The sequence below is a fragment of the Sorex fumeus genome, unplaced genomic scaffold, assembly GCF_029834395.1.
Source record: "Sorex fumeus unplaced genomic scaffold, SorFum_2.1 ptg000003l, whole genome shotgun sequence".
NCBI lineage: Eukaryota > Metazoa > Chordata > Mammalia > Eulipotyphla > Soricidae > Sorex > Sorex fumeus.
Window position 1 is genome coordinate 43,396,690 of NW_026606060.1, and position 14,380 is coordinate 43,411,069.

The 14,380-nt window shown below is 47.6% G+C and overlaps 1 protein-coding gene across 1 annotated transcript in view; it reads left to right on the forward strand.

Annotated features, from left to right (window-relative positions):
- Window positions 1-607: 607 nt before the first annotated feature.
- ELK3 (ETS transcription factor ELK3) overlaps window positions 608-14,380 on the forward strand; it is a 78,401-nt gene continuing 64,628 nt past the window's right edge. The window contains exon 1 of the mRNA XM_056119856.1: window positions 608-1,002. The gene's annotated coding sequence lies outside the window, so the exon portion shown is untranslated. The remainder of the gene's footprint in view (window positions 1,003-14,380) is intronic.

The following is a 14,380-nucleotide window of genomic DNA, read 5'->3' on the forward strand; positions in this document are numbered from 1 at the left end:
GGTCCCACGGTTTGCAGCCGGTTTTCCTCTAGCTTCTGGGCAGCCAGCAAAGGCTGGGCCCTTGGCTGGACACAGCATGGTCTATCCCCGGAGGATTCTGGACCCCCAGTTCTTCATCCTCTTCCCCCAAGTGGGCCCCTACGCTGAGCCTGGCTTTCAAACAGAATCCCAGCCGAAAGCAACCAACATCTCATCCCAAGCCCTCACATCCCACCCGCACTACCCAGGAAAGCAGCTCCTGGCCCGGTGCACCCTAACACCCCTGGTGTCCCCCAACTCCTGGTCCATCCCCGCTGGCTCAAAAGCCGCCGGTTCAGTCGCCTTCCTACTTCGGGGCCTCCCAGCCCAGGCCCAGGGGGCAGGACACGACCCCCCTGGCAGGGGCCCGGCGCGGTGGTGACCAAGACAGGGACTGGGCGGGGTGGACGGGGCGCGCGGGGGGGGGGTGGGGTGGAGGGGGGTGTTCCACCGGGCACCCGGTTTCCGTCGCTCGCCGGGGCTCAGGAGTTCCCCCCCTCTCCCCCCGGTGGGGAGGGGCCGCGCCGCGCCGAGTGGCCGCGGGAGCCCAGGCTCCTCCCCGGGGGTGGCCGGGCAGGAAGCGGGGCGCGGTGCGGGCGAGCGCGGGGCCGGGGCCGGGTATGCGCGGGCCTGGGCGGGCGGGCAGCCCCGGCGCACAGCCGCGGCCGGGCGCGCGGCGCGGGGCGGAAAAGCCTGTTTACACAGACTGCACACCGCCTGGGGAATAATGCAGTAAAGGAAGTGAGCCGGCTCGGCCCGACTGCTCCAACTTCCTGCTCTCACACACAGGAGGCAAAAAAAAAAAAAAAAAAAAGGAGCGAGAGAAAGAAAAAAAAAAAACAGGGGGGGAAAAATCAGGATCTCATTACAAGAGCCACAGACCGTCTGCAGACGCCTGTCAGCATGGAAAGTCGGGGGCTTTCGCCCGGTTCCTCCTAGAAACTCCCCCCCGAAGAAGGATCTTGAGAGCTCCCCCACATCTGGGTAGGTTGCGAGCTGGGCTGCCTGTTGCTCGGACTGTTGCAAACTTCGCCGGGGGGTGTTTTAGCCCGGGGGCCCGTTGGCCCTTTCCCCCCCCCCCCCCCTTCACTCGTCGGGGGCTCGGTGGGGGTGGGGCGGTGGGCCCCGGGGGTTGCGGAGCGGCCGCGGGGGAGGGGGCGCCGCGGGGATGCTCCTGCGCCCGCACCCGTCCGCGCGCCGGGCCCCGGAGGCTGGCGGCGCCCCCGGCTGCACCCCTAACCCCGCTCACCCAGGGGCCAGCCCGGAGGAGGGGGCGGCTGCACGCGGCGGTTGGGGGGGAGGGGGTCGGGAGACTCGGAGGGACGGCGTGCCTGGAGGCTGGAGCCCCGCCGACCGTCAGCTGGGGCGCCCCTCGGGGTGGCGGTGGGCACCGGCGCTCGGGGCCTGGGAGGGGTCCCGGGGCGAGCCGGGCGGCCGAGAATTTGCGGGGTCGCTGGGCAGGTGACCCCCACCCCCGCCCGGGTCACCACCGCCCCAGGCGCGCGACCCGCGGGTCCCGGAGGAGCCGGTGGCTTGGGGAAGGGGCGAGCGGATGCGGGGCGCTCCGAGCCACTTCGCTGTGGGCCTGCTTTTCTGCTGTAACTTTTTGGGGAAGGGGGAGCGAACGTTTTGGAGGGTGGAGAGAAGGAGAAGGGAAAAAAGGGGGGGGTTTAGAAAAGGTCTCTTTGGGTTTTTTTTTTTTCCTGGACCCAGTCATCGAGGACAACCTGCAGTCAGGCGCAGGGAGCAAAATGTTATTTCAGAAAGTGCAAAAGGGGCTTTTTAGAAAGAAAAAAAAAACGAGTGTCGGGAGAGTTTCTGGCTTGTCTGGAAACGGCAAGACTAATTGCCATGCGCTTCCGCTTTGAAACTGGCAGCAGACAGCATCTTGAAAATGACTCACTGGAGAAGCTCACAAAGAAACTGTGGTTCGCTCCTTCTCAGGTTTATGTATTTGTGCCTTGTACAGTTTCCTTTGTAGTGTTCGAGGGGTTCCCCTGCCCCCCTCCCGCCCCTTCCTCGCCGACCCCCTCCCACCCTCCTCCCTTTGCAAAGGGCCCTTTCGGGGTCTTTAACTACACCCCCCCTCCTTGCACCCCAACTCTGGGAGGAGGGGCAGGGGGAAGCTGAGTTGTTTTTGGAGTTGGCTGGGGAGAGGGTTAAAGGGATTCTGCTGCTGCAGGGGGAAAAAGTTCCTTGAATTTTCCACTGGCCGCTGCAGGAAGAGAGAGCCCCTTTAGTCATTGCTAAGTAATGTCTGCACACACACCAACTAATCTCATTAGGAGTTTCCGCTGCTCTGCACAGGAGGGGTTTTGTACGGCCACTGTCAGCCCGGCAGCCCTGCGCAGGAGGGGGAGACAAGTTACGGCTTTATTTACTTAGAGGGGCAGCCGCCCTGCGGTCCTTGCGGTGGTGGCAGCATCTTGAAAAACCTTGAAGTCACTTTGCCATTTTGGATTTCGGGTTTGCAGGTTTTGCTTTGCCGCTGGAGTGTGAGAGCAAGTGTGTGTTTGTGTGTGTGTGTGTGTGTGTGTGTGTGTGTGTGTGTCTGTGTGTAAGTGCGCGCGCACGCGCACGCGCGAGCATGTAACGCGGTTCCGTGGCCCCAGCCACCCAAACACATCCAACCTCCACGTGTCTCTGCTTCAGACGTCGTTGGGAGCCCTTAGGGTGGGGGTGGGGGGCGTAGGGGTAGACGGGAGTCCAGAGAGACCAGGCCTGGTTCACAGCTCTCCTAAGAGTTCTCCAGTGCACTTCTGAGCCCTGCTGTCACCCAACAAAATACCCTGGGATGCTTCTGTCCACCCCAGGACACATTTCTTGAGGATAGGGCAGTTAAGAGATTTGGTTTATGGGAATTATAAAATCACCGATTGTTTTAGGAGAGCACGGGGTCAGACAGACTGTCCATAAGTGATTTTAGATTTCCAGTAAGGATTCTGCCTGCAAACATCCCTCCAGGTTTCTCTGTGCCAAATATAGCAAAGGCCTTCAAGCTCCCCTCCCCCTTTCCTTTTCAGCCTCTAAATGTTGGACATGTGTAGCATTGCTGTAAAGGGTCCAGCGTTTTAAGGGACATTCTTGAAACTGGGGAGCCTTCGTTGACAAGGATTTACTGCTTCTTGTTTTTTTTTTTTTAAGGTCTCAGCATTTCTTGCAGGGTGGCAAGGCAAGTCCTAAAAACAGCTGCTGGGGGGTGAGTCAGTGGACTCACAGGATGCCCCTCGCCGTTTTGAGGCACTGACTTGATGCTCAATAAATTGTTGCCATGGAGCTATGAGTAGGAGAGCGAACCGTATAGGAAACGGTGCACGCTTTCCAGCGCTCACAGACTCCACTAACCTACCTTCAGGACAGAGATTGGCTGCTTTCTCCTCTCAGACCAACATTACCTTGGGACGGAGGTGATGAGAATTCCTCCTTCCTTTAGTTACTGTTTAAATCACAGCTTCATTTCCATCCTTTCTTGCCTTCCAAGGACTTTTGCCACGATCTTGTTATAACTATAGGGGGCGCTGTTGGCATTTTGAGGGTAGCAGCTAGGGATGCTGCCTAAACTTCCAAGGACAGCCCCGTCCTCCAAAAAAAAAAGTTTTTCAAATGTCTGTAGTGCTTAGACCAAGAAACTTATTGCATCAATAGTGGCGATGATAGTTCTTTTATATGCAGCACTTAGAAGGCTTTCAAAAGCTCTACATTTTCTGCCACATGTATAATACAATATGCATGAATTTTCTTTCTCTAGGGTCAATCAGATGCAGTAGAATGACGTGCATATGATGATATTGTCTTGGTATAGCCTTTGTGAGCTATGTTAAACCTTACCCCTGACACTGCTGATGTTTTTGTTAAATACCATAATGCCTTATGGGAGAGCAGTGATTTTTCTTCCCCCAGCCTCATTTGAATTTTAAAGTTTCTGAAACATTTATTAAAATATTTTTTCTTATTTAAAAAGTTAATAATTCAAAACTAATATCCAGTAAATGTGTCTCTGAGATCATGCATTGAAATTTATATTTGTATTAACTTTTGGGAACTTGAATCTTTTCCTGAAATAGGTTTTAAAAGACTTCCAGGCAGTGTATAAATGAAAATACTCTTAGCTATCCGTTATTGGTTTTTGTGTTTGGTGCTACATACTTGTATTTACGTCTCTCCGATTAAAAAAAGCTAATAAGGTGCTGTGGTAAGTGACAGTACCTTACCAACTCAAAACATTACCTATTGACAAACCCAAAACACTTAGGCAAAAGTTATTCAAGAATGGGACTTCCTGGAGTAAGTAGAGGGGCTTTTTTTTTTTTTTTTTTTTTTGCTGATGGTGAGTTACTGCTTCCGAATAAATAGCTTTGTTCCTTTCCAGTCCAAGGGACTGTGTCAGCCCTCTATGCTCCCTTATCAGACCTGGGGTTCCTCAATAAACTTTTAAAGAAATGGGTACTCTGGCCTGACCTCAGGCAGCTGAGGTCACCCTTCCTAAAGGCTCATACCCACATCTCCACAGCAGTGACATAACCATTTGAGCCCAGGATCCTTTTCTTTTCTCCGTACTTCAGGCAAGAAGTTTTAAAGTCATTACGAAGAATTCCTCTTTGCTTTTTACATTGATTTATAACATATTTGAAATCACACTAACATCGCAATATTTTTCAAAGTTATTTCCCCCATTACCAAATATGTTAATGTCAGTTATCTTAGAACTAATTTAAAAAATCACAAAGAAAAAAATCTCTCATAATTCTACCTTGAATGGTTTGGTATGGATTCTTTTGTCTTTTAAAAATGCATATGTGTGGACTTATACATACACACATGTGCACCATGCACATGCATAACGTTTTTAATTGGAGTCATGCTTGGTACTTTCTGTGTGTGACTTACTGTCCTTTCCTGTCTTCTGTGACACATTTTAATTACTAGTCCGAACGACCGAATTCGCCACACACAGAGCTTGTATTTATTAATCTAATAAACGTGTTGAGTCCATACCGGATTGGCATAAATTCTACATGGACTTGTTCAGTGTTTTTGTCTCTGTGGTGCCAAGTAATGTTCTAAGAATGCTGTCCTCTTGAAAGCCTGAATTCATGTCTGCTGTGAAATCTGGGATTTTGATGAGTTTCTCGATGATTTCAGAATGAGTCATGATTTGCCGTAGAATATCAAGATGTAGTAACAGGAAGTGCAGGGCACTGCACATCAAAATAGAATGTGAAATGATGAAAAAGAGAGAAACTGGGTGAAACCAAAACTACACCTTGAACACACCTAATGGCCAGAGAGGCAGGCGCCTCTTGTTCACTGGGACAACTTGTAATTTATTACTGTTTCATTTTGTATCAGCAGAGTTTCCAGACTATAAAATTGGGGTTTTAAGTTGACTTTCAATTCAACACTGCTATTTACAGAGCAGTTTGAAATTGTGATCAAGTTTTTTGGTGGAAACCATGGTGGTGAGATTTCTGCAAACTAGTTTTGTCACTTAGAATGTGGCTCTAATACTAAGAATTATCTATGTGTATATTTAACTTTTTTTTTCTTTTTGGGTCACACCCAGCGATGCACAGGGGTTACTCCTGGCTCTGCACTCAGGAATTACTCCTGGCAGTGCTCAGGGGACCATGTGGGATGCTGGGGATCATACCCAGGTTGGCCACGTGCAAGGCAAATGCCCTGTGTATGTTTAGCTTTTTTGTTTGAGTTGGGCTACTCTTGTGGTTGGTCCTGGTTCTGTGCTCAGGGTCACTCCTGGTAGTGCTTAGAGAAACTTATGGGGTGTTGGGGAGTGAACCCAGGTTGACCGCATGCAAGGCAAGCAGCCTGTCCACTGTACTGTCTCTCTGGCCTCTGTTTAACCCATCTTAATAAACCCCAAAGCCTTCAGAATGGTTAATTAGTCTCTTGAGTGTCGTCTTCCTCTCAGAAATATGACTTACCATGATTCCTAACCTCAACCAAAGTAAAAGATGAGCTTTTATTCATTATTGGAAACGTATATGTATTCCAGAAATTTGTGAGATAAAGTTTGAGGGGCCCAAAACAAGACAATGCAAAAATTGGATTTGAACTGGTCATTTCAGTACACTGTGTTTTGAATTAACACTAAGTGTGAACTCATTGACTGTTTTATATATGCATATTAAAACTTACATTTCCTGAAAAGTATTATCAAATTATTCTAAGAAAGAAATAGGATTGTTTTAGAGATTGGATGAAAGTCTAATATACATCTGTAGGACTCATAACATATAGACATATATATGTATACACACATACACACATACACACACAAGCACAGGTATATATTATGGTGCTGGGGAATCAAACCTAGTGTTCTCATACATGCCAGGCAATTGTTCTACTTCTGAGCTATGTCCCTGGCCTGTTAGAGAATTATAATGTTGGGGCTGGTGTGATAGCACAGAGGGTAGGGCGTTTGCCTTGCATGCGGCCCACCTGGGTTCAATTCCTAGCATCCCATATGGTCCCCTGAGCACCACCAGGAGTAATTAATTCCTGAGTGCATGAGACAGGAGTAACCCCTGTGCATCAACAGGTGTGACCCAAAAAGAAAAAAAAGAATTATAATAATGGTTATATTAATGTCACCTAATTTGTATAAAATAATTTTACACTTATTTTCTAAAAATAGATTTTGGAATCCATAGCAGTAGAAGTATTTTTAAAGCTATCATATTGAAGAATAATTCTTAGTGTAGCACTGTAGCACTGTTCTCTGTTGTTCATCAATTTTACTCGAGCGGGCCCAGTAACGTCTCCATTGTGAGACTTGTTACTGTGTTTGGCATGTCGAATACATCATGGGTAGCTTGCCAGGCTGTGCCGTGCGGGCGAGATACTCTCGGTAGCTTGCTGGGCTCTCCGAGAGGGGCGGAGGAATCGAACTCAGGTTGGCCAGGTCGGCCGCATGCAAGGCAAAGTATAAATATGGAATAATTATAGAATACACTTTGTTGATGCATTCAACCTCTGTAGGTTAGATTCTTAACTCCAAGCGACAGAGTAAGAATTCAAGACCATTGGTGGCTTTAAAAAAATGTTGTAATCTACTTGCATGTAACTACAAAGATCTTTAATGTTTCTGTACATATATTTCCCCCCTCCCCCATTCTCTGACTGTTTAATTCCATTATGGCAGTTTCATGATTCTACCATGGTTACCTGGTAAAATACTGCTGTTTATTTAATCTGCTTGGTAAAAATATCACTAGACTATGTGAATTTCCTTCTCAACAGAAGAAATATTTGTTACTTAATATTATATAAATCAAAACTAACATGTGTAAGGTAAAGGTAAAGGTAAAGGCCCTCCCGTTGTTCATCGATTTGCTCGAGCGGGCCCAGTAACGTCTCCATTGGAGATTTTGTTGTTACTGTGTTTGGCATATCGAATACATCACGGGTGGCTTGCCAGGCTCTGCCGTGTGGGCGAGATACTCTCGGTAGCTTGCCGCGCTCTCCGAGAGGGGCGGAGGAATCAAAAACGGGTCAGCCATATAGACTGCGTACAAGGCAAATGCCCTACCGCTGTGCTATCGCTCCAGCCTAACATGTGTAATGCTTAAAAATATATTCTCTTAATCACTCTGTTGTGAAAATACCACTTTAATCATTTAGACCTCAGTTTCCTTAATGGGTGGAGCGATAGCACAGCGGGTAGGGCGTTCGCCTTACAAGCGGCCAACATGGCCGACCCGAGTTCGATTCCTCCGCCCCTCTCGGAGAGCCCGGCAAGCTACCGAGAATATCTTGCCCGCACGACAGAGCCTGGCAAGCTACCCGTGACGTATTCGATATGCCAGACACAGTAACAACAAAGTCTCCAATGGAGACGTTACTGGGCCCGCTCGAGCAAATCGACGATCAACGGGAGGGCCTTTACTTTACTTTTACTTTACTTTCCCTTAATGGGTAATAAAGTGAAGTCAAGGAACTGGAACAATCCCTTTCAACCCTGAAGTCCTGTTGTACCTTTTGAGGGGCGAGTAAGGGACTTGAATTTTTCTAAGAGTGGGAAGAGTAGAGAGTGGACTTTTGCATGCCTGTCAGCCAGCTAGCTTTTATGGATAGCAGTTAGACAAGTTGTTTTTTTGGCCTTAAAAAAAAGAAGTTTGTTCCCATACATGCCACTTTGATCCCATGTTGTCCCCTTATTGAATAAGAAATCTCCAGGGAGATTCCTTTCCTTCTGCCTTTGAGGTTTATGATGACACCTATGCATGTGTAAGGATCCCTCAGTTATCTTTTTCCTGGGGACACCAGAGACTATCTCTGGGACACTTTTTTTGGAGAGGGGTATTGGTTTGGGGGCCACACCTGGAGGTGCTCAGGATTTGCTCCTGGTTCTGTGCTTAGGAATCTCTCCTTGCAGTGCTGGGGACCATATGGGATGCTGGGGTTCAAACCCGGTTCAGCTGCATGCAAGGCAAGCACCCTACCTGCTGTACTATTGCTTCACCCCCTGACCCCCGCCCATCCTATCCGTCACCACCTAGATGCTGAAACAGCCCTTTGAAACATGGACCTGACTCCTTGGCTCACCATCTCTTAGTGGGGGCTGGAGAGATAGTACCGTGGATAAGGCATTGGCCTGGCACGCAGTTAACCCAGGCCCTAGCCCTGACACCCCAGCTGGTTCCCTGAGCCCTGCCTGGAGTGAGCCCTGAATGCAGAGCCAGGAGTAAACCCTGGGCACTGCTGGGTATGGCCCCCAAGCAAAAAAAAACAAAAATGATCTCAGTGGCTTCATCTAGGATGCACTGTAGCACTGTTCTCCGTTGTCCATCGATTTGCTTGAGCGGGCCCAGTAACGTCTCCATTGTGAGAATTGTTGTTACTGTGTCTGGCATATTGAATACATCACAGGGAGCTTGCCAGGCTTTGCCATGCGGGCGAGATACTCTCGGTAGCTTGCCGGGCTCTCCGAGAGGGGCGAAGGAATCGAACCTGGCTCGGCAGGCCGGTGGCTTGCAAGGCAAATTGCCCTACCACTGTGCTATCGCTCCAGCCCTTCATCTAGAATAGATAAGCAAAATTATTTTTTATTATTACTGAGGTCATAGTGGTTTGCACGGGTGTGTTTATACATTAAGGAGAAAGTGTTACCACATCATGCCCACCACCTTCACCATGGGCTGTCCACTTCTTCCTGTCCGCCCTCCACCTTCATAGCCATTTCTGCTTTCAGGGCCTAAGGGTGTGTTTGCACTGGAATGTTCAGATCCAAATCCTTTGGGTGTACAGCGGGCTGTGGCTCAGGCCAGCCAATCTTTCCATTGCTCATATGCCCTTTGACCCTGGGATCTTCTGAGCGCTGTCTCTCCCTGGGATTCTCCTCCCTAGCCCTATTTCCCATGGATGGTTCCCCCTCTTTGCCAGTGTGTATGCACATTGCAGCTCAGCTTGCCCTCTCTGCCTCCCTACCTCCTTCCCTCTCTCACTCTCTTTCTTCCCTCCCTCCCCCCCTTGGTGCTGCTCTACCCCTTCGGCCACTCTACCTTTTGGGCTTTCTCACAGCTCTGTCCTTAGCCTTATTATTATTATTATTTGCTTTTTTGGATCACAACCGGCCATGCACAGGGGTTACTCCTGGCTTTGCACTCAGGAATTACTCCTGGCAGTGCTCGGGGGACCATGTGGGATGCTGGGAATCGAACCCAGGTTGGCCGTGTGCAAGGCAAACGCCCTACCCACTGTACTATGGTTCCAGACCCTTGTCCTTAGGCTTTATCGACAGATTTCATTGTGACCTGAGTTCTCCATGTCCAAGTTTTTACTTTGCAAATGCAGGTGAATTTGAGGTATTTTCACATTTCTGGAGATTGGGGCACTGCCTTCTTCATTTATACTTTTTAACCAGGATTTAGGAATCAAGTATATTGATAACATCATGTCCCTCATTATCCACCGTCACTGATTGTTCCACTAAGGAGGAACTCTTATCAATGCAGTCCTCTCCCACCCTTTTTTGCCTATTGGACTTGATAAAAACACTTGGTTGCTATGTGGGAACCATTTTCCTAGGTAATTATTGGGGTTAATAAAAGGCAAACTCTTGGTTGGACCATAAAGGAAACGAACAAGGTCCTGTATTGAAGGAGGTAACTTCTGCCAGACCTTTCAGCTACATGACTGACAAGAAGGGTCGAGCCATAGACACCAGCTTTGTTAATAACTGAAACTCCAGGCTCTATTGCCGGTATCAGTGTTGTATGGAGACTGGTCAGTTAATAGGAAACTCATTACATAGTGCCTCTTGAAAGGAAGCCTAAGTCAAGTTCTTACCATGTAAAATTAATACACTCCAGTATTAGTCCTTTATCAAGACTTCAGCTGACCAGGATTTCATAGTTCCCTGGAGTTGGGTTCTGTAGTATTCCCAGTGAAAAATCATAGTCCTTTATTTCCATACACATACACAAACACACACGCATACACACATACACACACAAACACACACACACGTACACACACACACTGCATGTGGGGTAGTTTTTGCCCTAAACTTTTGGTAATGAATGAGTAACATTTTTGATTAGGTTTTAGAATAAGAGACTGTGTGCGATTATGAGGAGCTGATTACATATTTAAGTTGTTGGTGGGGGGGATACAGGGACACAAGGTCTGCTGTTAATTTTAACTGGCTTTGGCCAATGAGCAGTTTGTTAATCATCCAGTGTTGAGTTACCAGAATGTACGTTGAGGCAGATTTTTCTTTCTGCAAATAATCGTCAGGGAAGATAGATGAAAACAACAGCCACCACCACAGGAATAACAAAAAAGCCCTGGAATTCCTTCCGGATAGGCTCTTGGGTCACTGAGAGAATTCTCTCTAGGTATCTAACTGCAGAAGTTCTTCACTCTCTGCACCTGTACATTGTGACTTTCAGAAGGATGACCCTAAGGTCCAAGCTAAGAATGCCCTTTTAGAACAAAAGCAACTGGTGCTGGCGTGGGTATGGCGAGAAAGGGACCCTCCTTCACTGCTGGTGGGAATGCCGACTGGTTCAGCCCTTTTGGAAAACAGTATGGACGATTCTCAAAAAATTAGAAATTGAGCTCCCATTTGACCCAGCAATACCATTCCTGGGAATATATCCTAGAGAGGCAAAAAAGTATACTCGAAGTGACATCTGCACTCGTTTGTTCATTGAAGCACTCTTTACAATAGCCAGAATCTGGAAAAAACCTGAGTGCCTGAGAACAGATGACTGGTTAAAGAAACTTTGGTACATCTACACAGTGGAGTACTATGTAGCTGTTAGAAAAGATGAAGTCATGAAATTTACATACAAGTGGTACTACATGGAAAGTATCATGCTAAGCGAAATGAGTCAGAAAGAGAGAGACAGACATAGAAAGATTGCATTCATCCGGGGAACATAAAGTAACAAACTAGGAGACTACATCCAAGAATAGCCGAGATAAGTACCAGGAGGTTTACTCCATGGCTTGGAGGCCAACCACACATGCTAGGGGAAAAGGCAGCTTAGATAGAGAGGGGAGCACCAAATAAAGGGTGCTGGGAGGATCCTTCCAGGATGGGAGATGCATGCTGAAAGTGGACTATGGACAAACAGCATTGCCACTCAATGTCTCTTCTGCAAACCACAGCACCCAAAAGGAGAGAGAGAACAAAAGGGAATGCCCTGCCACAGAGGCAGGGTGGGATGTGGGGGTTGGGGGGTGGGAGGGAAACTGGGATCCGTGGTGGTGGGAAATGGGCACTGGTGGAGGGATGGGTACTTGATCATTGTATAATTGAAACCCAAGCACAAAAATTTGTAAGTCTACAACTGTATCTCATAGTGTTTCACTAATAAAAATTAAAAAAAAAAAGAATGCCCTTTTAAGTTAGAAAAGGAGCAATAGATTTTATTGTCTGGTTAATTGAGGCAATGAGAACTGGACTGTTAGCCTGATCTTTTGCAGGATCTCCATATCAGTTTGAGAGGTTTGCCTGTCGACGCTAAAGCACAGGCCTCAGCTGTTGGCTGAGGGGAGTGTGTGTGTGTGTGTGTGTGTGCGCACGCGCGCGCGCCGGTGTGCACAGACACACACACTTGTATCTGTACCTGCCTCTCTGGCTGGGCTTCTAGAGGCTGTGGTGTCCAAGCAGAGCAATATGTGACCTCAGGTAACACCCCTCATTCTCCTCCATCCCTTGCAGGCAAGATGCTGCTTTCTGGACTTCTGTGTGTATGGGGGGAATCGGGGGGATAGAGAGGGACATCATTGCTGCTTCATTCCCAGAAATTCCTGCTCTATTCCCTGTGAGAATGCATCAGAAAACTTGGGATTTTAAGATGTAATTTCTTGAGGGGGCAATGCCTGATGACTTCAGCTGGCCCCATGGCGCTCCTGCAAAGGAGGGGCTGAACTGTCAACTGTTTCCAAGACTGAGATGCAGCATCTCACTCCTCTCGCATGGTCTTGCATTTTAAAATCCTCTGGAATCGAGAATTCGTAAATGTCTCTGGAGAACTTAATTTTTGCGAATGCCCCTGCTGTTTTCCAAGCCCTGGATACTCATCTTAAGACCAGAAATTGTTAGGGAGAGCTATATCTGTGTATGTGTGTGTGTGTGTGTTGTGTGGTGTGCGTGTGTGTACACGTGGTATGTGTGTATGCGTGCGCATGTGGAGTGTGTGTGTGTGTGCACATGTGTGCATGTGGGGGGTGTGTATGTGTGTGTGAAAGCACGCACACGCATGTGATATGTGTGTCCCCATGTGTGTATGCATGTGTGTATGCATGCACACACATTTGGTGTGTGTGTGTGTGTGCGCACGTGCGTGTGCACACGCCTTATTAGAGCAAAGAGCTACAAATGCTCCAGGTGGCTTTCTCAGTCAGGATTAGAAGTGATGACAGGTAAACATTGGTGATCATCTCTGCTGAGCAACTACTGGGGTGCTGGTGACTGAGGGGAGCACAGTAGGACCCATTTATTACTGCTCTTGTTCTTTGTTCACTGAGGCCCCAATAGAAGTCTGCTTCAGTCACCTGCTCCCCATGCCTTTTAATCATGCATTTTAAGCGGCTTTAGCCCTCACTTCCATTGCTCTGTCAACGATCCTTAGATGAAAATAACACTTTTTTTTTAAATTTAAATTTTATTTTCCCTTACACTTTATTTAATCACTGTGGTTTACAGAGTTGTTCATGATAATTTGTTACAGATACTCAGTATTTCAACACCAGTCCTACCACCCTTGTACCTTCCCACCACCATTATTTCCAATTTTCCCACCACCCCTTAAGCCATTAGTGGACCCTAGATAATTTATTTTATATTGTTTAAGATAACACTTTGGAAGATGTTAACATTGTCTTGAAAATCAAAGTGAACTGTTCATATGACAAAAATATGAGGGGAGATCTTGTTCAAAAGAAAGTGTCCCAGCATCCCAGACCTTGCTCTGATTAAATCAGAGCCCAGCCATGAGGTCTGGGCTTTACCCAACCTTCGCCACTTCCTTTGCCTTTTTTTTTAACCTAACTATTAAGACCTACTAATTTGTCTTTAGGAAACTAGCAGCTTTGATGTTGACCTAGAAAAGCCAACAGATGATTAAAATCGAGAAAGGGACATTCTGGTCTCAGGGGCAGAGATCAGTGAAAGCAGGGACTGGCTATTTTGGTGGACACTAATACACTCATGGTGAGTAACTATTGGAAGAGGCAGTCACACATAGTGTGTGACATCAGGGCCAAAGCGAGCCCATGGGTGGCAGGTTCTGGAAAGGGCTAAGAGGAGCACCAAGTATGAACTGACGTTTGAGGCTGATGCTCTCAGCAGCGAAGAATCACTTGCTTTTGACCACTTGGTGAAGGGCTTACAGAGACCCCTATGAGTGAGCTTTCTAGGTATATGTTTTCTTAATGCATATTGAGGATTCATTTAGATGTAGATGTGGAGTATCAGACACCAGAGATGACAGGGTTTGAAATTACTTATGTCTTGCAACAACTTGTCTTAGAAATAATCCAGTTCAGCGGGAACACTGAGATATTTTATTGAATTAATTAGTAATTGTGTGTGTTGTGTGTGTGTGTGTGTGTGGTTTTTGGGTCACACCTGGCAATGCTTAGGGGTTACTCCTGGCTTTGTACTCAGGAATTACTCCTGGGTGGTGCTCAGGGGGGCCATATGGGATGCTGGGGATTGAACCTGGGTTCTAAGGGGATTGAAACTGTGTGCAAAGCAAGTCCCCTACCTGCTGTAGTACTGCTCGGGCCCCCATTTCTTAAGATTGGTTGTCCTGTGGGTCAGGTGGATAATTCATGTAGAAATGTCCTGGATACCTGATGCCTTGGGTTCAATCTCCAGTCA